At 37.3% G+C, this 25,033-nt stretch overlaps 1 protein-coding gene across 1 annotated transcript in view; it reads right to left on the bottom strand.

Moving 5' to 3' along the window:
• The window catches only part of cacng2a (calcium channel, voltage-dependent, gamma subunit 2a), an 89,943-nt gene that overhangs the window by 63,008 nt on the left and 1,902 nt on the right, over window positions 1–25,033 (bottom strand). The window lies entirely within an intron of this gene.

Raw genomic sequence — 25,033 nt, 5'->3', positions numbered from 1 at the left:
CTCGTCTTCTCAGATTCTCCCAGATTAAGTTGACAGTGGCAGTCTCCTGACAGCAGTATGTTTAGCCAACAGCACCATTTGCTGTGACTGGAGGATTTGCCAGCACTGGAGCCTGATGTAAACACAGCCATCTGAGCAGCTCTGCTCAACAACAGCACTGCTTGGCCCCTTTGGGCTCAGACCACCATACAAAGTGGCCCTCTATTATTCACAATCACTATGTTCGGGATTGCATTCTACCATACTTCTCTTACTATTGTTGCAGTATGTACTATGTGCACAGTATACAAATTTTCTGTACACATAAAATACCTGGATGTCCTACAGTACTATTTGCCAAAATGAGTTGTATACAACAGAGGTTACTGGGTGTAATGCTGTATCCCTCAATGCAATGTGCTTGACTTGACTACCATTTCTAATCTGATTGATGAACTGGAAGTAACATAAGCCATACTGACTAATTATTTTATTAGGATGCCAAATGTTTAGACATTTTTACACAAAATTGAATTCAAAATAAAAAGCTTTTATTTATTTTAAATACTACTGGCTAAATTTAACATACAACATGAGGTCACATGACAACAATGTAGCATACTAATGCTAGGTTCACGTCGTGTTGCCTTACAGGTAACAGAGTCTAATAAAATGGCATATCAAAACAGAAATATATGTGAACTACCTTTAAGGCCGCAGTCATTTTGTTTCTTTTTACACAACATCACAAAAGTCAGAACTCTCATGGAATTCCAAGTTTTCAACTTGTAATTACAAGTTATACAATATGTGAAAGTTTTTTGCAATTGGGAATCTCGTTATTACGTTAATTTCTACATGACGTCAGTGCATCATATTAATATGGAATTTGAAATTGTGCAATAATGGCTATTGTTTCACATACTGTTTTTGAAAAAAATAGTAGGTTTGAGTTCACTCCACAGTACTTAGTAAGTTAGTATTCCATTCCAAACATAGCCAATAGCCTGCTGTAACGTGGGTGTCTTGGATAAGAAGAGAGGAGACGCAGGAGTAGATTCCTTTTAATTATAAACGTTGGAGTAGGACAATCGCAGGAGTGGAAACAGAAGAAAGGCTCAACAACAGTAAACGCTGGAGTGGAACAAACACTAAATCTTTAACATTCAAACTAAGCTCAATAGAACACCTCATAACAAAACACTTTGAGGACTGACCAAGACTTAACAAAACTAGAAGTTATTTATACACTGAAAAACTAATGAGGGAATAGAAGTCAGGTGCAGATGAACTGATAGAAGTGATTAGGGCAGTGAATCCTGGGAAATGGAGCCCAAGGGGAAAACTTCAAAATAAGAGTACTTGAAGAATGAGGGAGACAGACTGTGACATTACCCTACCCCCCCCCCCACCACCACCAAAGGGTGACTCCTGGTGCCCAAGAACGGAGGATGAGGGCAGGGTGACACAGAAGATGAAGGAACCAAGGAGGATGATCAGGAGGCCTAGGGGGCAGCTTCAGGGCTGGGAATGGATCCGGAGGTGGAACTGCTGGAGGAGGAGACTCTGGGGAAGTGGGCAGAGCCACAGAAGGGGAAGTGGGCAGAGCCATGGAAGGCTCGGGGCTGAGAGCCGTGGAAGAGAGCACAGGCCGAAACCGGGGATCGACCTCTGCGGTCGCGAGCATGGGCAGAGACCGGGGAACGACCTCCGCGGTCGTGAGCACGGGCAGAGACTGGGGAACGACCTCCGCAGTCGTGAGCACGGGCAGAGACTGGGGAGGAGGAGTCCTATTCCTTTTCTTCTTCTTCCTCCTCCTCCTCCTCCTCCTCCTCCTCCTCTTCTGGCCAGCAGGAAGCGTAGATACGGGGTCGGTCGAGGCTACAGGCACTGGCTCTAGCTCGTTAACCGTGGTCTCTATCGTTGACTGCGGTAGGGCATCGACCACTGAAAACTGAAGAGGATGAGCTCCCCCCAAATTATATTGGGAAATTAAATGGAGTTACCTCGGAGGTAAGGGGCATGGAAGGCACGGAGACAGGGGGCGTAGAAGGTTGGAGGATGTTCACTGTGGGAGGAGATTCAAAGTCCTCATACTCCAAACCTACAGTGAATGAGCCGCAAAGCCACCTCCAAGTAGTCAGAGATTGTCCAGTGAGGTCCTGACAGAGGCATCAGCTCCTTCAATGCACTAATCAGGCCAGCCCTGAAGAAACTCAGAGCATGGTCATTATAGTGCACCAAATTAGCGAGATGGAGAAACTCACGTACGTGATCCTCAATTGGACGGTCTCCTTGTTCTAGATCCATTTGGTTGGGCTCGATTTGTGAGAGTCTAGATGAGTGGAAGAGAAGGATTAGAGGGATCACTGGAGTAGAAAAGATGATGTCTGGAAGAGCAGGTAAGATTATCCGTATTTTTGTTAGGTCCATATTCTTTGTTGTTGGTCAGTCCTTCTGTAACGTGGGTCTCTTGGATAGGAAGAGAGGAGATGCAGGAGTAGATTCCTTTTATATTTTAATTATAAATGTTGGAGTAGGACAATCACAGGAGTGGAAACAGAAGAAAGGCTCAACAACAGTAAACGCTGGAGTGGAACAAACACTGACTCGTTAACATTCAAACTAAGCTCAACATAAAACCTCATAACGAAACACTTCAAGGACTGACCAAGACTTAACAAAACTAGAGGGTATTTATACACTGAGAAACTAATAAGGGGAATAGAAGTCAGGTGCAGATGATGAAGAACTGATAGAAGTGATTAGGGCAGTGAATCCTGGGAAATGGAGTCCGGGGGAAAAACTTCAATATAAGAGTCCTTGAAGAAGAATGAGGGAGACAGACTGTGACACCCGTATCTAAAACTGAGTGTGAATTTTCAACACTGAATTGGGTGTTATCACCTAAGGGAGAAAGACAATGTGGGACACACAAAAACCCAAATGGAGAGGGGAGATACTCAAACTATCAGAATGAGACACAGGGCACAATTTTCTTCCCATCAATAGTCCTCATAGTCTTTAGCAGAGCTGCAATCAATACAGACACAATGGACTGTTCTACCTGATCTTCCACTTACAGGATGAGAAAAAAGAGGAATACTATAACAATTTATTTGTATAAAACCTGATACTATAGTGTATGTCTTGTACTTTTGACCAGGCAGACTAAGCACATAATTAAACTAACTGCAGTTAACATGGTCATGTGGTTTTGGATTTAGGAGGGATGTGAAAACGCAATAGTATTTGTAGCTCAATGCACATATTTCAAAGGCAAACTAATGAAATTTACTCAATTAGCCCTACTGCTCTGTGTTCTCTAATAAACTAAATACAAATTGAGCTAATGTTTTTTTTTTTTTTTTTTTTTTTTGTTCTTTTGAGGGGTTACACCAATTCTGCAAATGGCTGTAACTTTAGAAATTACTTTCATTATTGCTTTACTTCTGTACACCTTTATACAGTTCTCCAGTGAATAACAAATGGTGCATCAGCAGGTATAAAACAGTGCTGAATGCAAATAATAAAACGCAACTAATCATATAATCGTGCATAGTTAAGATAGCAAAATAAATACCTTATTAAAGGAATATTCCGGGTTTGATAGAAGTTAAGCTCAATTGACAGCATTTTTGGCATAATATTGATTACCACAAATATTTATTTTGCCTGCCCCTGCTTTTCTTTAAAAAAAAAAAATAATAAAATAAAATAAAAAAAAAAACCCACAAACGTGACATGATTTTAGTGTGATAAAATCACTTTTCTATGTGAAGTTATAGCCAATTTTACATCTTCGTTTCCATGACAATGTAATATGAACAAACCCTAAAATGACTGTAAAAATGACAATTTAAACTACTTAACAGCTCAAATAATACATGAGTTTTAACAGAATTAATGTAAGTGCTTTTATAAAATTATGAGCTTCACATTTCTGCCTTTAAACCCTCCAAAAATTAGCTCCATTTACTTCCATTGTAAGTCCCTCACTGTAACCTTGATTTTTGCTTCTTTGTTTCTTTTTTTTAAGAAAAGGACAGACAAGTCTAAATAAATGTTTGTGGTAATCAACATTATGCCACAAATGCTGTCGATTGAGCTTAACTTGTATTGAACCCGGAATATTCCTTTAATGCTTACAAGGGAAGACGTAACACTTCCCACATCTTTTGTTGTTGACGTCAAATGCGTCCAATTAAATTCTATGGTATTTTGGCACAGATGTATCTTTTACTTGGTAGAAGCTAGCCAATTTAGATGCATGGCAACATGGACATGTTGCTTGACATCCCCTCATCCTCGAAAACCATTAACAAATCTAAGCAAGGTACGAAAAATATGACCCACACTACATTAAGTTCACTTAGACTTTACCTTAGAGGATCTTCTGTTGTGGGACCCCCCCTCATCACAGGGCCAGGGACAACATTGGTGGGGGTGTCTCTTGGCCGTATGCTCCTGCCTGAACCAAGGAGCGTGACTGTCAGCACCTCGCCAGCTAGGTGCTAACTGGGAGTCTGCAGAGGTGGAAACATCTCAGTCCCCCTTCACGCTCACACCACATGTGCCCGGTCACAGAGCCAGAGCTTTATTAATGACCAAGAGTGTGGACAGCATATCATTATGTGAATACCCATGGCAAGAGATAAGATCATAAATAAGAGAACATGACATTGCACACAGTAATATTTAGGGACATCTTAATGGACTGTCTGTGTGTCCTCCTACTAAAACGTTACACTTGTGTGCAAACTCTTAAGTTGTCATATAACAAAAGCACCATGTCCATTTAATTCCCGCTATGATATGATCTTCTACAAGGTGAGACTCACCTATAGGAAAGAAGAATTACAAATTAGATCTTGAATAACAGTAGTGAGATTAAATGGGGAGCAAATGGGGACGTTTGCTGAAGCCTCCTAATTTTCTGATTTTTCTCATGAGAAAAAACCCCCCATTAATCTAAGATATCTCAATAATGTCTCAAACTGTGCTTAGATTTGCAAAAATACCAAAGTCTGCAATCAAAGTCAGACATTTCAAGATAAACTGAAATGTCTGACTAATAATATATTGACTTTATTCCTTATAAAAATTTTCTAAGACTAAATTAGCAATGTTGTTCACTTGAATTTTTTCACTCTATACTCTTACTGTATGTAAACAACAATTGCTATTTTTGTTATTTTAATTTCTCCTAAGGCATTTTTGACAAATAAGACAAAGTTGATTCTTAAAAGAAACATAATGAAGGTCTCCATTAACTCTGTGGAGGTATGAATGAGCAACCTTTTAAGTAATAATATTTTCTAGGGATGTCCCAATACCATTTTTGGAGAACGAGTATGATACTTCCTTTTCGGTACTCACCGATACCAATACCTATTTCTGAATTCCATATTCAACAGTTTATTTCAATTTTTTCATTAAAATGGGGTCTAAATAAATTAATTCATTAAAGCTGTAATCAAATGAATATATATCATTTAATTTTCAACATAATATTTTATTATTTTTTATCAAATTAAATGCTTTTATACAGTACTCACAGCACAATCCAAAACACAACGAGTTATTTTTTTTTCAAATTAAGTGCTGAACAACAGAGCATCACAGATGTGAGATATTGTTTAAATACTGATTTATTGTTATTAGTGTAAGTTGTAGTAGTAACCTATGCCAAGTCAAATATGCGGATCACAGATGGCCCGCTGCGGCGACCCCTAATGGGAGCAGCCAAAAGAAGAAGAAGATAAGTAGTAGTAGTAGTAGTAGTAGTAGTAATAGTAGTAGTATTACAGTGAATATTACATAAGTATACGGTAGTGATATATTTCTGTCATACTTTTTTCCATTTAAATGGAGCTTTTATTTTGGCAGAAGCTTTTTTGTTTTTTGATTTGTTTTGTTTTTGGCCTTGAAGCCTTTTCCATTTCTGTGTATTTTTGATGGTAGCTTCCCACCTCCGGAAAAGCAGGTCACAACGTAACCCAAAGTGATTATTAAACTGCAAAAGGCTGCTATTTAATTAAATAAATATGTAGTCTGTATGTGCTTCGTGCTACATCGTGAATTAGTGCTCTGCTTACTGTTATCTGCTACAAACAAAGCGTGAAATGTTTAAGATATTGTTTTAGAGCTCCTTGGTATGAGCAGCGGCTTCACATTTACATTCAAACATTCCTAAAACAAGATCTTTTTACTTTAAAGTGTGCAGCACATGCAAACTATATATTTATCTCATTAAATCACAGCCATAGCAGTTTAATAATCACACAAGGACATAACATGATTTTAATTTGTGCGCTGAATGTTTACGCAATGATATCTGAATGTCAGATGATATCAGTTTTTGGTTTTTACAAATACAAGTATAAGTACATGAGCGCAGTATCAGACCTGATTCTGATACCAGTATTGGTTTCTGGACATCCCTACTATTTTTCTCCAGGAAGTTTTTATTCGAAATATTTCACCCTTCTTTTCAGCAGTTCTGGCCTATTTTCAACACACTTTATAAAAGACAAATTGAAATTCAAACGTGCTCTGTGAGTCAATGTTATGTGAGTGTAAGTTGGTGGTATCTGATCCTATCCCTTCACTTTAGTGAATCATGGTGTTTTGGTTCCTCACTGACACAAAGCTAATGCACTGTAATGGATTGCAAATTAACTGTGCCAAGGACACCACCAATTCATCACACCTGAGAGGGCTACAGATTACGCCGCTGCAATCGGGGGAAAAACTGCAAAATGCTCAGACTTAAAATGAATGGAGCAGATGTAGAGTTAATTAGCATTTATGGCGGGATCTCCATACGCTGCTTTAAATCTGTAAAATGGCCGATGGAGAAGGGGGGGGGGTGTTAAATGAATGATCCCCTTTAAACACTCGCAGAATTGGCCTAACACAGTATACCACAGTGGAAATGGGATCAATTCTTTATAATTGGTCTGGCTCAGTGCAATCTCTCAAAGAGACTTTGGCACTACACACAAGAGTACATACTGTAGAGTGAAAATTCTAAATTACCACAGACTTTGGTTTGCCACTGCCACAGAGAACTTCAGCCTGCCAGTGAGGAGCTATAAAATAAACTTTGGGTATTGTCAAATCATTTAAACCAAACATTTTAAACCAAAATACTGTATCTCTAATCACTTATAGGTCTAAAACATTTTGTATAACATAATTTGTGTTGTTAGGCACAGTAAAGTCCATTTAAGAGACTGTACTGTAAGTCTATCCCTCATAACCTCGTTTTCATGTCAAAAATCAAAGATGGCACTACTCTGAACAAGCTCTATCAAAGTCCTTTTCAAGGCAAGTCATTCCACTCGGCAGCCACCTTTGGAACACTCTCAGGCAGAGTACGCACATTACGTACCCTAACATTACCAGCATTTCAATATGAATTCTCTGTTACATAATTTATAAATTAAAGGTGATATAACCACACACTAAAATTAAAAAAATTAAAAAAAATTATATTACACATTAGATAAAATACATCATAAAAAAATACAAACTGAATAAAAGGCAGTCGTTTCAAACAATAGCGAAACTCAGATTATTTTTGAAAGAATGTGATTGGCAGGACGCTCTACATATTTGGTTGTTAATCTGGAGTTGACAAGGAGAATGTAATTGTAATAACGTTTTGTGACAGCCAGGTTCTAGCAACAATAGCTGGGTTTCCAATGTTTTGCATTTTTAAGCGCATTCTAAAAATGCGACTAAGGAAATTATGAATCCTTGCACCTTTCTATTCAATATCTTGATCTATCCATCGCGATATCTTGATGGAGCCTGCCTTGTCATGATGGAGCAGCTGAATGACTAAGGGGAAAGTTTTATTTGCAGGATTGGAGCAATTGTTTTATTAAATGCTGCCAGGAGACATCATAGAGTAAGTGTTATACCTGATATAATGAAATGGGCCTTCGCAAACCTGAGAGCGAATTTGCCAGAACTCAAAACTGTTCTGGCAAATTGTGAGGACCCAATTTGGGTTAAACATTTCCAAATGTCAAGGGCTTTGTTCAAAGAATTGTGTGCCCAGGTCTGACCTGTCGTTTGGCCAGTCACATCAAGCTATCGCACATTCATAACACATGCGCAAATGGTCAAAACATGTAATCGTTTGGCAAATAAACTGTTTTCATCACCTTAATGAGCATTTTAGCTAATGCGAAACTCTAGAAAATCCACCTCTGCCTAGCGCATTAAATTTAAAGCAAATTTTCAGAGTTTATTCCATTCAGGATTTCTTATGCACAATTTCAAAATTCGTATAAAAATAAATGGATGGAAATCCAACTAGTGTTTAAAAAAATAAAATAAAAGCATGCAGAGTACAATTACTGAACTTTTTTGCGCACCTTAATCCTGCAAGACTGACATGCACCTGACAAGCTTGGCACTAATGAACATTCACAAAGACTTTGGAATAAAAAGAGCAAGTACCAAATGAATTTGACACATCAGGGACCAGGAGGTTGAACTTTTCACTGTAAGGTAGGCATTGGTTTCTTAATTTAATCAGAAAAGTAAGACTATTGTTTTGTTAGTAATGTATATTGTGATGACAAGACTATTGACAGATCTTGTGCCTACAAATTATTGTGCAAATGAACTGTCAATTTAAGAGATTTAAATGCAAGTTAATCATAATTTGTTTTAAATGAAGACTAAATTAGAATATTTAAATTAAAACAAAAAATTAAGAAAGCATAAAGTAAACAAATAAGTGCTGGGGTTCATATACGAGTAATGATTACATTTTTTGTGTGTGTCTTCTGCGTACCATGGATCAGAATCCTGCAGGCGCCCCTGGGCTGGGCTACTATTTTTCAATGTAAACAAGCAGCATAAAAGTACAGATCCTATTTACTTGAATGGAGAAAGACCAATGTCTCCAAAACGGTTGGTCAAGATTACGATCAAGAAAATCAGCAGTAAAACAATGGCATCATAAATTGTGCTTCTTTAGCTCAGATCATGCTATAAAATGCTATTTTTCAGGCTGGATCAGCTAATGCTCGAGTTGACTGACAGGCGATAACTGTATCTAAAAGGTGATTGGCTCTTTTACCTGTAAGGCGGGACTTTCTTTTATACATCCATTGCCGTTGGCCGTTCCATTTTCTCCCATTATTAGAAGTGGTCTGTCTCTGCTAAACAGTCTTTGGCTCTTTATGGGATGTAGCTGCAAGCCATTGTATCCAGCGTTAACACAGCATTAAACATGTGCATTTATCTTAATGGTAGTCTGCTAATCTGTAGAGTTACATTCATTTACCAACTACCATATGTGATGTTACACTGCAGGGGCCACTGCCACACACAGGTCCCTAGGTGTATCCTCTATTGATCTGTTCCCTGGGTGTTAAGTACGGAGAAACTATTCAGCATTCCAGTGCACCAGGGCCAAAAGCAACCAAGAAGCCTATTCTATCCCTCTCATTCGCATAATGAAGGCAGCACATAGCTCAAGAGAGTTGATAGATGGAATGATAAATGACACCACTAAGCTTCTCCCACTCGTAACAGGAATGTCATGCAGTTAGGTTTACAACCCTTTCTAATTTCACAATATCATACATTATTCACAGGGAGCCATGGTAAAAATAAAAAAAGGGTAAATTTAACACTTTCTGATCATTTAGACAACACTGGGCGCAGTGCTTTCAATTGTTCCAGTACCCTGTCATCAGCCCCATAATGTCAAGTTACTGACTCCCATCAGACTTTCAAATGTTTTACCCTCTCCAGTGGTGTGACCGGAAGCATGTTGCGCAAGCAGCATCTCGTCCCACATTGAAACTAGGAAGTAATTGCATTTGCATAATCAGTGACGAGAGTGATTTGGAGGTTCCATTTTACATCAAAAATTACATTTTTACTTCACTGACGGTTTGGTTTAGGGTTGGGGTTTGGGCATAGACTTCATAAAATATGCCTTCCTCTTCACTGTATTACATCATTTATAGCTAAAAACAACTCGCTTTACAACTCTCATTTGGTGCCACTCTGTGGCCATTTCACCTAGAAACTCGAGCTCACGCATGCTCTTATGCTAAAAACAATTCCCACTTTGGCCACTGGGGCAGTGCTTCAAATTTCGGTAAGCACAGACAGAGTTTAGCTCAAGAACATTCTACCTACTCTTTCCGATTTTACTGTGAAATCAGTCTGCATTTAGATGCCCCTTTTAGGTAGCGAGGAGGAAACCAAGGCAAAATCAATAATAAAAAAGCCAGCCTGATCTCCAAAAAATTATCTGACTCTGGAGACATTTTTGCAAAATAATTTTAAGTGGTTCCTTAAACCTACTGCAGCAATTCAAAAGTAAAATTTTCACTGTGTGGCGCTAAAAGCGAGTTAAATGTTCTCTCAAACAAACAAGGTTTTTAAGGTTAATGTTCTATCAAGTTTTAAATCAACCAAACCTACCTCCCTACCCTGATCCTTAAACATAAACCTAAATGATAGTGTCATAAAAAGCAAATGTGACATGAAAAACACAACTGCTGAAGCAACCACGTAATTTTATTCACTTCATAACACTTTTGGCTCAAGTGTTGACTCGCCCTTAAGGACTCGTACCCCGGTCCTTTGAATCGCAAGTGCGATGCTTTATTTGTTGAGCTACCGCACAGTCTGATCATGCTCAAACAAGCTTGTAAATGTAGTTGGTTATGTAAAGCAGACATTAAAATGTTTCACTTTATGAGTCATGCACTATAGTAAAAGTATTTAGATTTCATAAAATAACATTGTGTGAGAGACAGGGTGAAAAGTAAGTGCTTATGAACTAGGGATGTCATAAAATATCGATATATCGATTATTGATCGGCACTTTATTTAATCAATAAATTTTGAGGCATTGATATATTAATATCCGTCGACATTTAAATCTGAAGCCTAATTTGGGTGCTTTCAATTCACTATCAGTAGCACTCCATTCAATGTAGTCTGATGTAATAGCTGTGGGAGACCACAAGGGTGCAACATAACATTTCCTGAAGCCGGTCGCTGCATGGACAAGGCAGATGTTACACACACATTATGAACTGATGGCAGTTCAAAATTACAAAGGCTTTTGTACTTCAAGAATTAACAAAGTGACGCTGATGAGTTTGCAGGTTAGTGTTAAAACTGCTGTACCTTTGCAAACTGAACGATTAGAAATGGCGACATTTATTATGCATTTTCCCTCTATGTAGCATTGAATAGGTCTTTCATTCAAGCTGAAAAACCACAAAAAGACATACTTGTAACTGAAAGGCTATATGAAAGACACATATTCACAATATATCATCCAGTGATGGCTATAGTAAATAATCTTTGTCGTTTGATAATGATTTGGGACGAATTTAAAGGAAGGATTTTGGAATGTGCCATGACTCATCCGGTGCGCAACACACTTTAATTTAACCTGCTGCTCACACTTTACCAAAATTGTGTCAAGAAATGTGTTTGAAAAGACAAAACTATTATGCAATGAGCAGCCCTATTTATATCTGAAATAATCATTGGGAAAATCTTCCCATTATCGATACGTGAAAACGGCATAGATCCCAAGCCTATTATAAACTGATAATCTGCAGTTTTACTCGTGATTTGTGTGAAAGTGAATAAAAGTTGTTACTGGAGCGCCTCTAGTGTTCATTTTACCAGAAATGTGCCGTGATATGTACAACAAGCCACATAAAAATCTTTTGTAAAAATGTAGGTATAGTAACGTGATTCTATAAGACCAGGCTGCTAAAAGCAAATGTGTTTTTTTTTCCTAAGGGAAAGAGAGACAGATCTAGACATTAGGGCTGACCAAAATTCTGAATTTATTAATGGTCACATCTCACAAGATATTGAATTGGAATGATAGGAAGAGGAATTCACTAAATTGCAATTCAAAGAAATTCAACATAGTCACACAACAGAGGACTGTAATTAGTCCAGAACAACAACAAATTGGGCAAGAACAGATAACCTATTAGGTGTTCTGTTTAATGTTTCCATTTTATGTATCATGTACAAGTTTCCAAGTATGCGTCATGTTCTGGGAAATTGTTTTCCTGGGTTCCTGAAAATGACAGTTAATTATATTGAATATAATGAAATACTAATTTCTGTTGGTGCCAATTAAGAAATGGAATATCATCTAACATTCCTAAAAAACATGTTGTTGTATGATGTTTTTGATAATTCAAAATGAAAAATTAAATGTATTATTAAAAACTACACTTACAGCAGTTCTATTAATTTCCTTGAATTTTATTCCACTTTAATTCTTTAAACTGACAATATTAAATTCAAATTTGAATAACAATTCTGCATCTTTCAGTTCAAATTCAATTCAAATTCAGGAATTTACAAGGCATTCTCAATGCAATTCTGAATGGTGCATAACCCTGCCAGACATGGAGAGCTGGCGAACAGTATATCTATTTACTTATACAGATGTGCATCCCAAGTAGAGGGTCAATCTAGTGGGGGAAACAGAAGTTCCAGAATAGCATGAGAACTCCTACACATGCTCCTGCCAGCTATCAGGTACAGTAGGAAAAAAGCAAAAACCAAAAGAGAAAGCAAACGATAGAGAGACTGGGTGAGGAAAGAGAAGAGAGAAGGCCAGAAATGAGATGTGGAACAGACTGTTCTGTTGCACTCTGATCACTGTCACATTCAACCTGCTTTCAGAGCTGAATCAGAATGAGAATGATTCAAGCAGTATTCCACCAGGGCCGTCTCCCAATCCTATATTAATAATGCCCCTGAGACCCTCATTATGTTCCCTCCTGTCTGAGTGGTAGAGCAGAATTTTGTCCTCTGATTCTGACAGAGGTTGTCTAGATGTCACACAAAAAAAAATCCACTTTTCTTTTTATTGTGCGTCCTGCATTTTAAAAGTTCAAAGCAAGACCTGGCTTGCCATTACATCAGCTCTAAATAAAATCATTATTCTTCAAAACAAATGGATTTTGTAATTTTTTTTTTTTTTTTTTGTACGATGTGAAAAATGATAATTGTTTTGAAAAGATACAGTAGCATTGAACTCTTGTTTTTCTGTTAGTTTTAAGTGATGAAGCTTCTAGTGGTTGGTATATGGTCCCCATCAGAGGTGGATAGTAACGTGCTACATTTACTCTATTACATTTACTTCAGTAACTTTTTGGAAAAAATTTACTTTTATGAGTATGTTTTATGATGGGTACCTTTCACTCTTACTCAAGTACAATTCTGATAAAAAAAACAAAAACTTTTACTTCGTTACATTGGGTAGCGTTCCTGTCGTTACATTACTGGTTTTAATTTAATAAGTGTTAATAATTGCGCAATTTATTGAGATTTTTGAATGGGACTCTCTTCACTCCACACAATGCCTTCATTTTACACCAAGACAAGAAGGATATATTTCAAGATTAAAATTGCAGCTCCAACTTAAGACAACATGGTGAGGTAAGTTTTAGAGATTGTGTTGTGATAATGTGTCATGGTGATGCTCATTCATTTTCAGCGTGAATCTGTAACTATGGGCTCTTATGACCTCCGTTTCTAAGTCTGCATTTTTATAACAGCGCTGCAACATATCAGTGCCTACTGTATAAATCCTTGTAATCATCTACGTTAAGTTAAAATGTTTTGCCCTGCCTATCGCGATTGTGAGCATTTCTGCACGTGCAAGGTTGGCGTGTGCACAGCATTTGACGTGCGGCTTTGTCTTATGGAAAACAAGATTTCAAACACAGAGATAAGGTGCAATTTACCCTTAGTGTACAAAACTAATTATCTAAATTCTTTCGACACTGACAATGCTGGAACTACATTGAACTAAATTCTTGCAGGATGTAAAAAGCTAAAGTGAAATAATGACAGAAGGCATGTATAAAACATGATCTTGCTTCAGTGTATAAGTAAATTTTATATATAAATTTGGGACTGTGTGACATTGTTCACGTTTTTCACCATAATAATTACTAGAAAAAGGTTTCCATACTTCTCTTCTAAATGACAGATTCGTCCAAATCTGAGAAGCATTCTTAAAGTGATAGTTCAGCCTTTGATCAATATTATATCATCATTTCTCTGCCCTCATGTTCTTCCAACCCCGTGAAACTTTCTGTATTCTGTGGAACCCAAAAGATGTTAGACAGAATGTTAGAGACTGACAGTCTCAGCCACCATTCCTTTCAAAATATGGAGGGGGAAAAAACAAGCAGTGAAAGTAAATGATGATTAAGGCTAGCATTCTGTCTAACATCTCCTTAAAGGAATCATTAAAATCGAAAATTCTCACATCATTTACTCACCCTCATGCCATCCCAGATGTGTATGTTTTTTTTTTTTCTTCTGTTGAACACAAAGATTTTTAGAAGAATATCTCAGCACTGTTGGTTCATAGAATGCAAGTGAAAGGTGAACAAAACTTTGAAGCTCAGAAAGCACATAAAGGCAGCATTAAAGGAATTCAAATGACACGGGTTCAATCTATGTCTTCAAAAGGGATCTGATAAATGTGGGTGAGGTACTAATAAATCTCCACTTTCACATTCTTCTTGTGTTTTTGGTGATTCAATTATTTGTGCATATCGCCACCTACTGTGCATAGAGGAGAATTAATAGTAAAAAAAAAAAAAGGACTTTATATATTATAAAGTTATAGATATTTATCTGTTTCTCACCCACACCTATCATATTGCTTCTGAAAATCACTGGAGTCATATGAATTACTTTTATGCTGCCTTTATGTGCTTTTTGGAGCTTCATAATTCTGGTCACCATTCACTTGCATTGTATGGACCAACAGAGCTGAAATATTCTTCTAAAAATCTTCATTTGTGTTCTTCAGAAGAAAGAAAGTCATACACATCTGGGATGGCATGAGAGTGTGAAAATTAGAGCATTTTAATTTTTTGGTGAACTTTCCCTTTAATTTGATGCATGGAAGAAAGAATGCATATGGGTTTGGGACAACATGGTGGTGAATGATGACAATTTCCATTAATGACAATGATATAAATAATATTATTCATATTATTATTCATATTATTATTATTATTAATCATTCTGTAATGCATGTTAAATGTGTATCATGTACTGGAATATAGGAGAGTAAACATCCATTACGTTATATGTGGAAGTAACTAGTTACTCACTACTTGAGTGTTCTTTTTATTGGATACCTTCTTACTCTTACTTGAGTAATTTTTAACATTATTGTGTTTACTTCTACTTGAGTAATTATTTTTTTAAGTAATTGTACTTTTACTTGAGTAAAGTTTTTGGCTACTCTACCCACCTCTGGTCTCCACCCTTTTTGACCGATGAATTTACATTTTTCTAATCCTTAATTATTACTGGATAAGAAATTTATAAAGATTTCACTCACAAAGATGATTGTGACCGATGAAATATTTTAGAGTTGTAAAAACTAGAAAAATGTATATTGACTATTGCAATATCCATGACATTTTTAGGCCTGGCAATCAAAATTTTGGAATTGCATGATTTTGCTAGGTTTCCTTAACCGTGGGAATATTTTTGTATGGGTTACAAAATATGATGATTTTTTTTTTTTCAGTTTGAGAGTGTGCATGTTCAAATGTTTATTTTTAGTTCAAATGTCCAGTGCCAAGAAAGTTTAAGAACCTCTGCTCTATGGGCTGTTTTAACCTGACAGGATGTTTTGGCAGTGTATATGCAGTAATTGGCCAGTGGCTACAGAGCGTTTCTCCCACTGTTCATCACATCACTGGTGTTTATAGGATAAGTGGATCATGGTATTGAAGTGTTACTGAGCGAGAGAAAGGCTCTGTCAGGCATGCCAAAGAAATAATAAACTGTGTAGTCTGATGTCCTCAATGGGTATCAGATAGTGATTGGGGACGTCTGGGTTTAGTCTTTCCTGATTATTCCTTAGGTGTGTGTAGAGATAATCAAGGTTTTAGTGGATGGATGTATTGGGTAAGTGGCCTGCTAGAGCAGACTAAAGCATGAAGTAGTGTTGTAATACTGTGTAATGCCACTCTGGACCAGGGTCATTATCTGGGCAGATACATGCCAGATTGGTAATCCTTATCTGATCAGTTTATGAGAGTAATCCCTCTCTACAGCAGTGCCAGGCCATGCATGACCCAATGCATATCTATCTATCTCTAGCTCTCTCATACACACAAAGAAAAACATGACATCCTTAAACTACAAAGGAATATTCTGGGCTCAATACATGTTGAGCTCAATCGACAGCATTTGTGGCATAATGTTGATTAACACAGAAAACAAAAATGGACTCCTTGCTTATTTAAAAAAAAAAAAGAAGCAGGAATCGTAGTTGTGGTGCACTTACAATGGAAGTGAATAGGACCAGTTCATAAACAGTAAAATACATATTGTTTCAAAAGTATAACCACAAGATGCAAACATAATGTATGTCAACATGATTTTAGTGTGATAAAATGCTTACTAACCTTATCAGGGTAAAGTTATAACCAATATTACAACTTCATTGCCATGGTGATGCAAAAGCGGTAAACCCTTTAAGCGATTGTACAGTATAACACTAAAATCATGTAGAACAGATACTTTATCACACTAAAATCATATTAACATGTATAATGTTTACGTCTTGTGGCTATACTTTTGAAACAGTGTGCATTTTGTGTAATTTTTATGGACTGGCCCCATTCACTTCCATAATAACTGTGGAACTTTTTGCTTTTATTATTTTTGTGGTTATCAACATTATGCCACAATTGCTATCAACTGGACTTAACTTGAACCAGGAACATTCAGTATTTTGTCTTGTTTTCCAGTATAATTATCTAAACATCCTTAAAACAAGATTTTTAGAGAACATATCTTGAATTAACCCTCAGAGACTGAAGCATCTAGATTGATGATATATTTATTTTTCTTCCTTAAGCATGTTTTTAAGAAGACACTGATTATAAAAAATCTTGATTATTAAGCATACTTTGTTTGGGGGTAATTTCTGAGTGACTTCAGAAAACAATGGAAGTCTATGTGAAAATCTTAATTAAGCACATTTTTCTTTGAGGTGACTGTTGTGTGACTTTAGCAAACCATGACATTCAAAATGCAGTTTTTCCCCCACCTACCTGATATTACCTATACATAAAATGTTGTTGTTGTATGTTCAGAGTGTAAGCTACTGTTATGTGTAGTTCTTTTTTTTATTTTTTTTTTTTTTACAATTGTAATACATTAAAAAAAATAAAAATAGGTATTGTTTAATTGCTGTAGACAAACATTGCAAGTCTCTGAGGGATAAGTTTATTACCTCACTAGCAGATTTTTTTTGGCTTGTTCTAAGCATAAATCTAACACAATTTAGTGAGGTTTATGCTTAAAATAAGAAGAAAAAAATTATTGGCCAACAGGGTAATCAAAGGTATATTCTCAGAACACAAGTCCCGTTATCACACCGTGTTGCTTCTCAAGGAAATCTATCTTGTATTAAGGATATTTAGATACCTTTACAAGAAACCAAGACAAAAATGTACATGAATAACCCTCACACAACCAAGCATTTTGAATGCACAGCATGCTAAGACTCCCTTGATGCAATAGACAAATACCAGCACACAGCTGCACTGCGGCCAGACTGTACTTCAGAAAACCTGGATGAACCCTGGATATGAGACCTCACACACACTTGCTTAAAAATAATTTGTGACTATGAACTTGCGAGAGGTGAGAAAAATGCCTAATATTTTTCACCCCTCCCACTGAGACAGGTTATCTCTTCAAACACATGATTCGACTGCATGCAAATGGAAAACAAAGTGCAGGAAGTCCATTCATTACCAACAACCCCCCGTGGCCCAGAAAATATTCACAGCAACTCAAAGCATTCAGGAAAATGATAAGTCTTCTAAAAAAAAATTGCTGTCACAGAGATTCAGAATGATAAGTGTTGGAGAGCGCTGGAGAATGCAAGGAACATAACTGCACCTCCTTTGTCACTGTACTTTGCTATGCGGCATTGTTCCCACGCTCTCTCTGTGCTGTACCCTCACATACATTGTTAGTATAATGAAGATTAATAACACAGATTACCTTTAGTTCTGTGGCGACCCCATCGAAGTACACCTGGGTCTGAGTCTACAGTAATGGCTGCGCCAAGATCGGGTGGCCCACCATCTACCAGCTTTTGTTCTATCATGGCAATGTGCCACGGTGTAAGGTTTTAAGGTTTACGGCAACTTATATAGTTGCAATGTAATGCTGATTTATAATTGGTTTCACACACTATAGGAACACATCCTAATCCTCCATGGCACTATAATGGCTCTGCAAGTGTCCCGAAGACCTTGACAAGCTGTCATCTTTTGTGTGATGACAGCAAGTGCAGAGTGCTTTGTTTTGTGTAATACCAGAAAAAAAAAAAAAAGAAAAAAAAAAAAACTTTGCCCCATTTATTTGATTTGACATTATTTGCTTTGTCCTCGAGGATAAAAAAATGAATAATAATAATAATGAAAATAAAAAACATACCATGCCAACATACCATGTCTCTTAAAAGTATTGGGCACTGTAAACTAAACAAACAAAAAAAATAAGTTAGCCTAAAAATGTGTGTCATGTGCAACATCTAAATTAACTGGTTTCAGTCAAGTCAAAAGATATTATGCATCAACTTCAATACATAAGGTTACATCAACAAAACTACTTATAAGGGTTATAAATATCAGGTAGAAATATCTTCTTAAGGTAACAATTGTGGGTTACCAATTTTTATGGTGTATTAAAATATACTGTGTAAGTGTAAAGAGTGAACAGACATATGACCCAGCTACAAGAATAGCTATGGGATTCCACAAATTAAACCTCTATTTAAGTAGCAGCTGTTGGCCTCTTTAAATTATTTTTTCAATATTGCTCAAAGCACACTGGTCAGAACAAGTGTAAACCTCCATAATCAATACCATATTTTATAGAGCATTGAAAGAAAGTCACCCTTAATATAGCTTCATCTCCTCTTAGACCCATATCCTGGATACATAATGCTCTTTTCATCCCAGTTTTCATTCGTCTTCAAAATCCCTTCCCCAATACTTTTAAACTTTCTATCACACGCTGACACAAAACATACAAACTGTTTGTTGTTTGTAGATTCCCTACACTTGACACACACACACACACACACGTTGGTGCAGCTAACCTTATGAGGACTCTCCAAAGACATAATGATTTTTATACTGTACGAACTATAGATTCTATCCCCTAACCCTAACACTCATAAAAACCTTCTGCATTTTTACATTTTCAAAAAAACTTTGTTTAGTATGTTTTTTAAGCGATTTGAATTAAATGGACACTAGAAATGTCCTAATAAACCACATTTCTAGCATAATACCCTTGAAATTACCAGTTTGTAACCTAAAAAAAAAGTCCTCGTAAACCACCCAAACCCGCCCACACACATGGTAACAACTGCAGGTTGCCACTTTTTACATACAGTTGAAGTCAGACGTTTACATACACCAGCCAAATACATTAAACTCAGTTTTTCACAATTCCTGACATTTAATCGTAGAAAACATTCCCTGTCTTAGGTCAGTTAGGATCACTACTTTATTTTAAGAATGTGAAATGTCGGAATAATAGTAGAGAGAATTATTTATTTCAGCTTTTATTTCTTTCATCACATTCCCAGTGGGTCAGAAGTTTACATACACTTTGTTAGTATTTGGTAGCATTGCCTTTAAAGTGCACCAGTCCCTCATGCTGCAAAGCACCAGGACGTGAAGCATGGGGGTGGCAGTATCCTCCCATGCTTCACGGTTGGTATGGTGTTCTTTGGCTTGCAAACCTCAACCTTTTTCCTCCAAACATAACGATGGTCATTATGGCCAGAAAGTTCAATCTGTGTTTCATCAGACGAGAGGACATTTTTCCAAAAAAGTAAGATCTTTGTCTTCATGTGCATTTGCAAACTGTAGTCTGGTGTTTTTATGGCAGTTTTGGAGCATTGGCTTCTTCTTTGCTGAGCAGCCTTTCAGGTTATGTCGATATAGAACTCATTTTACTGTGGATATAGATATTTGTCTACCTGTTTCCTCCAGCATCTTCAAAAGGTCCTTTGCTGTTCTTCTGGGATTGATTTGCACTTTTCACACCAAACTACATTCATTTCTAGGAGACAGAATGCGTCTCCATCCTGAGCAGTATGATGGCTGCGTGGTCCCATGGTGTTTATACTTGCATACTATTGTTTGTACAGATGAAAGTGGTACCTTCAGGCGTTTGAAAATTGCTCCCAAGGATGAACCAGACTTGTGGAGGTCCACAATTTTTTTTTTTCTGAGGTCTTAGCTGATTTCTTTTGATTTTTCCATGATGTCAAGCAAAGAGACACTGAGTTTGAAGGTAGGCCTTAAAATACATCCACAGGAACACCTCCAATTCAGTACACCATCTATCAGAAGCTAATTGGCTAATTGTCTAAAGGCTTGACATCATTTTGTGGAATTTTCCAAGCTGCTTAAAGGCACAGTTAACTTAGTGTATGTAAACTTCTGACCCACTAGAATTGTGATATAGTCAAGTAAAAGTGAAACAATCTATTTGTAAACAATTGTTGGAAAAATTACTCATGTCAGGCACAAAGTAGATGTCCTAAACGACTTGCCAAAACTTTAGTTTGCTAATAATAAATCTGTGGAGTGGTTAAAAAATGAGTTTTAATGACTTCAACCTAAGTGTATGTAAACTTCTGATTTCAACTGTGCATTATACTGTATAGTGTAATACTCTGGATTGGTCTATATTGTATTTCTGTGTGGGCTGGTGCACGAGAAGATGTTAAATATCTAAAACGTTGGTAATAATGCTGAGGACATCTCAGTGAGGGTGTTTCCCCTCTCTCATCAGTTTGGAACACTCCAAGGACAGATTACACTAACACTCTTGCCCACCTGCATGCTGTAAATCTATTCCTTTCCAGCAAATCATCTTCTGGACTGACCACTGAGATTTACATCCTGGCCTTCTTACACGTAGTCTATGAGATTGCGTGCAAGACTGGCTCTGAGAGGCGGTCCCGTGTTGATGGATAGAACAGTGTGGGTTGAACTATAAGTGTTATTTGCTGTTTGAGCTAATTGCTTTTGTCATGGTCTGAGCATGAATCTGTGAACGCCTAAAGTGAGAACCAAAGGCATAGATTTTTGCATTTAAGTAGTAAAATCATCTTTAAAGACTTATCACGGACCAACACATAATTTCGCAAATAAGGTAAGTGTAATCAGCAATTGAAGAACTAAAGCTGTGTTACTGCCCACAGTCCATGCTTTAATGTCTGACATGGCACACAGACCTGTAAATTGCTTTCTGATGTTAATCAGTCCTAATCTGATTGGCTGGTTTGATGGAACTTCCGTGAGTAGAAGCACACAGGACTTTTCATCAGTCCACCTGGAAACAGGTATCTTCACAAGATTCCGCATTGATACGAGTGCTTTTGAGGACAAAATTATTACCAGATTTGCCCAAGTTTGCCAGGTTAGTGACAACAGATCTTTTAAAGATGCACTCACTTAGCACTTTATTAGGAACACCTGTACACCTACATATTCATGTGATTACCAAACAGCCAGCAGTACAGTGCAAATAAATCAAGCAGATATGAGTTAGGAGCTTCAGTTAATGTTTACATCAACCATCAGAATGGGGAGAAAATTTGATCTCAGTGATTTCGACCGTGGCATGATTGTTAGTGCCAGACGGGCTGGTTTGAGTGATTCTGTAACTGCTGATCTCCTGGGATTTTCACACACAACAGTCTCTAGAGTTTACTCAGAATGGTGCCAAAAAATAAAAAATAAAAAAAATCCAGTGAGTGGCAGTTCTGCGGACAGTAATGCCTTGTTGATGAGAGAGGTCAACGGAGAATGTCCAGACTGGTTCGAGCTGACAGAAAGGCTACGGTAAGTCAGATAACCACTCTGTACAATTGTAGTGAGCAGAATAGCATCTCAGAATGCACAACGCATCGAACCTTGAGGCGGATGGGCTACAACAGCAGAAGACCACGTCTGGCACATTATTAGGACCATAATGTTCCTAATAAAGTCCTCAGTGATTGTAGTTCAGTGGTCAGGGCACTGACCAGGGAGTCAGACATTTCTAGCAATGTCCCATTCACAAAATCGTTTAAGTGCACTGAAACGTTAGCTCCCTAAAAACTCCCAGAATCCACCATAAAAACCAGAGAGCATCATTGCTTACTATGTTCCATTACTGGAAAGGTTGTCATGTCTTCTGAAGTGTCTCAAGCCATTAGAGGATGAGAGCAAGTATAAAATTATGAATTCAAAGCCTTATTTTCTCTTTCTCTTTATCTTTCATCCATAATGTGTATGAAAAGGAAACAATCTTTTAATATATTACAGTTGTTAGCAGTACATTAAAAAAAACTTCTTTGTATTTTCTTTTTTTATGCCATTTATCTTTCATAATAATGCTGTACGTTTTAATATCTACCACGAAAATGCATGACAGTGTCATTTATACAGCAATGTTGTTGATTAATAGTTGCATTTAAATGTGAGTCATGAGTGTCCCGTTCAGTGTATGAGCACCCTTGCCAGTGCCCGATTTTGTGTTCAAAATATTTCACATGCTAGGGAGCAAGATGAGACGTAGCCTAGGTAGTTTTTTACATGGTACACTGAAAAAGTGGTAACCTGCAATTGTTATCTCAAGGATCTAAATTGATCTACTGTAAATCATAGCTTTTATTGGTGTAACATAATTTGTCATGTTGATTTAGTCTGATTAAGTTACATGTTTTACTTGAATAAAACTAGTTAATTTCGTTTTTACCAAATGAAGCACCTTTTTTAGATTACCTGAAAAAATATTTTTTACAGCGTACTCAAGTTTAAGATTTTATCCAACCCACTTTGGTGTTACAGCCTGTTCTAAAACTGTAATATTTATTTTGTGAGACACACAAGAAAGACAAATAAATTATTATTGGTGTGGCAATGATAAAAAAATAAAATAAAAAAAATGATTCACTATATAAGTTTCCATGACTTTTAAGATTTTATAAATTTCCATGACTTATCCAAGCCTGAAAAACACAATTTTAAAATAGTTTTCAGGTTTTCCATGACAATGGGAACCCTCTGTTAATTAGCTGAACAGAATCAAACAGTGTGGCAAATGAATGGTATTCCAAAGAATATGACCTCAGTGCCTAAATTAAACTTTACAACTCCATTTTCTGTGTAATGGTAGCTTTGCAAACAATTTAGAGCTATAATGAATAACAAATTTTACAAATCACAGATGTCATGTGATTGTGAAATTTTCAAATATAGAGCCAGTGAAAGGCATGAAAGCATTATTATTAACACAAACACAGAAGCTAATAGCTTCTGTGCTTGTGTTAATAATAATGCTTTTGTGCCTTTCACTGGCTCTATATTTAATATTTGATAAGGTTACACTTCCTGGTTTGTTCACTTTTTTCTTTAACCTTAGAGATTTCTCTACACAACAAGGTGCCTTCATCCAGGTGTTTTCAAATGTAGCATAGAGACAGAGGTTGTAGGCCTTTTAGGTCATTTGACAGATAAACCTTATGGATAAATTGACAGACAAACAAGCAGATGTTGAGGGCATGCTCACAGATGTGGCCAAATTCACTCATCTTGAACTTTAGTCAACATATGGCTATGGTCCAGTGGCCAGGGTAGCTCATGCCATCACAATCATGATCAAGATCTGTATCCTCACTGTTTTTTCCTGTATTGTAACTCTCCTCTGTCAGCATATGTTATACAGTAAGTTAACACATTTGACATTGTACATCTTTGCAAATTCAAAACTACATTTTTTAAATGAAGATAAAACTGGTCTATAGAGGTATTTCTCCGAGCATAGGACATGGCTGCTCTCTAAAAACCAGTAAAAGATGTGTAAACTGGTGCAGTATACAAATATATGGTCGTGTGCCACAGAGACCCAGACCATCCTCTGTGACTCCCCTGAGCCCTAGTGAGAATGAAGAGCATTTGTTATGCTTTGTGACCTCACAAGGTGACATTGCTAGGCCAAGGTCAGTTGTCAGTGCATCCACTGGAGCATGACAGGAAATTAACAGTCTGTGTATGTTGACCTGACTTACAGGGTGCATGGTTTATGTGTGTGGCAATTTTCCCAGGTGCTACCCAGTTGTAGTCTCAGTAGTGTGCCCATAATCTGTGCATTTATCTGCTTTCACATCCATAACCTTGATAACACGTCAAAATGTGTGGGACAGCACTGTGTCTATACTATCTGGCAAAGATAAAATCAGAAAACTAACAGATTGAATTATACATACACTCACTGAGCGCTATAATAGGAACACCTGTACACCTACTTATTCATGCGATTATCTAATCAGTCAATCATGTGGCAGCAGTCCAATACATAAAATCATGCAGATATGGGTTAGGAGCTTCAGTTAATGTTCACATCAACCATCAGAATGGAGAAAAAAATGTGATCTCAGTGATTTGACCGTGGCATGATTGTTGGTGCCAGACAGGCTGGTTTGAATGTTTCTGTAACTGCTGATATCCTGGGAGTTTCATGCACAACAGTCTCTAGAGTTTACTCAGAATGGTGCCAAACACAAAAAACATCCAGTGAGCAGCAGTTCTGCAGATGGAAACACCTTGCTGATGAGAGAGGTCAACGGAGAATGACCAGACTGGCGGAGCTGACAGAAAGGCTACGGTAACTCAGATAACCACTCTGTACAATTGCAGTGAGCAGAAAAGCATCTCAGAATGCATAACATGTCGAACCTTGAGGCGGATGGGCTACAACAGCAGAAGACCTCGTCGGGCACATTATTAAGATCCTAGTGTTCCAAAAAAAGTGCTCAGTGAGTGTACATCCTTCTATAGTAGTGTCGCTGTCCGTGGTGCTGAATGTGGAGCCAATAAAACATCATTACCACATAGCAGCACACTGGAGAACAGGCCCAGGACAGGGGGGGGCCGATGAATTTCAGTAA

This window comes from Myxocyprinus asiaticus, chromosome 14 (genome assembly GCF_019703515.2).
Source record: "Myxocyprinus asiaticus isolate MX2 ecotype Aquarium Trade chromosome 14, UBuf_Myxa_2, whole genome shotgun sequence".
Taxonomy (NCBI): domain Eukaryota; kingdom Metazoa; phylum Chordata; class Actinopteri; order Cypriniformes; family Catostomidae; genus Myxocyprinus; species Myxocyprinus asiaticus.
Note: the sequence above shows the minus strand (reverse complement) of the source record. Positions and strands in the feature narration are given on the sequence as shown.